The sequence below is a fragment of the Austrofundulus limnaeus genome, unplaced genomic scaffold (genome assembly GCF_001266775.1).
Source record: "Austrofundulus limnaeus strain Quisiro unplaced genomic scaffold, Austrofundulus_limnaeus-1.0 Scaffold358, whole genome shotgun sequence".
Lineage (NCBI taxonomy): Eukaryota > Metazoa > Chordata > Actinopteri > Cyprinodontiformes > Rivulidae > Austrofundulus > Austrofundulus limnaeus.
This window is the reverse complement of record NW_013952760.1, coordinates 316,962-318,599: the sequence shown is the minus strand read 5'-3', so window position 1 is coordinate 318,599 and position 1,638 is coordinate 316,962. Positions and strand designations below refer to the sequence as shown.

The following is a 1,638-nucleotide window of genomic DNA, read 5'->3' as shown; positions in this document are numbered from 1 at the left end:
GGGTGTCAGGACATGCACAAATGCTTATAACTCAGAAACTGTTCAACATAGAAGCTTCAGATTTCTTTTGTAGTTTAGCTCTGATGAAGCTCTATCCATCAGGCCCACCAATTAGTGCCCCCCACCCCAATAAAAAAAAACCACCCAAACACTACAATTTAGGGATGCATCTGGTAGCATGACATTTATTAGGAATAAAGACTTCTGAGTTTTGGTGCATTTGTGCGTGCGGGGGTCATTGTGTTACTGCTGTGTGGTGTCTCGTTTCCTTTCATGTTTCTAATTTAGATTCTAAAAATGTCCTGCTGCTGATGGACGAACACGCACAAACCACAAATCAGTCACTCACACTGATTTGACCCCTTCACCCACACACACCCACACACACACACACAGAGACACACACACCCACCCACCCACACACACACACCCCTCCCCTCTCTGAAACCTTTAAATACAGCCCCTCTTCACCTCTTGGACCTCGGTGTCGCATCCCCGCCGCAACTCGTTTTCACAAGTTCTCAAGCCCCAAACCCAGGTAAAATCTCACACACACACACACACACACACACACACACACACACACACACACACACACACATGAACAGGTGTGTCAGAGCTCCTCAGCTACAGGTTGAATCAGTAAAGTTTTGTTCTGAATCATAATTTCCTGAAGGTTTTCTGACACTTTCCACCTCCAGCTGTGAGTCTCTGCACCTGTCTGAGCTCCAGGTGTGTGGAGTCTTTAGATTTGTTTAAAGTTTCAACAAACTGAAGTCAAAGTTTGTTTTCCTGCAGTAAAACACAGAAAACTGTTCAGGTGTACGTCCTGTAAAACATCTGAATCTGCAGCAGGAAACGTGGAAGTTTGTTGGATCCAGTTTTGTTTCTGTTTTGGAAAWGATTTCGTTTTAAAAGTGCAGCTTCATTAATTAAATCAACAGAAACTTTTCCTTCTGAAAAAAAAAACCTTTTTGTTCCTAATTGTTTCTTTCTGGGCTTCCGTAGCAACACGAAGCCTCAGTTTCAGTTTGACTTTTGGCTGCTGGTTTCAGCTGGAAGCAGAGGACCGGATCTGAAGGATCAGCAGAACATAAACTGAGCTCCTAAAAATACTCCAGCATGAAGCTGGAGCTGCAGCTGTGGCTGCYGCTCAGATACCAGCAGGCTGTAAAATTAGCAGCAGAGCAGCCTGGAGGACAGAAAACATCCAGGAAACCAGATTCAGTTTCTAATGAGAGCAGATTTAACATCAGCTGACGACACATTCATCTGCACAACTAAAACTCACAGAACAGAAAAACTATTGCAACAAACACACCTGATGGTGGGCGGAGTCTGATCAGACCCTGAAAACCACCAATGAGAGCAGACTTTTAGGCTTTTTAAACATTCTTTATTATTTACAATTAAAAATGTGAAAACTGTAGAAAATCTTCAGTGTTTAAAATTGAATGTGAATATTTTTGACACCTCTGGTCCTGCAGCAGGTGGGTTCAAGTTCAGTTTATTCATACAGCTCCAAGTCACAACATACGTTGTCTCAGGACACTGTTCATAAAAAGAACAATGTAAAGAAGAAAGCAGCAGATTGTGTTGAATCACTTCATCACAGTCTCCCATCCTGAGCAAACGGTG

General features: G+C 42.9%; 1 protein-coding gene across 1 annotated transcript in view; it reads left to right on the top strand.

The window, feature by feature from the left end:
- Positions 1–412: 412 nt before the first annotated feature.
- LOC106528082 (nucleoside diphosphate kinase B) overlaps positions 413–1,638 on the top strand; it is a 4,077-nt gene continuing 2,851 nt past the window's right edge. Inside the window, exon 1 of the mRNA XM_014023154.1 lies at positions 413–538. The gene's annotated coding sequence lies outside the window, so the exon portion shown is untranslated. The remainder of the gene's footprint in view (positions 539–1,638) is intronic.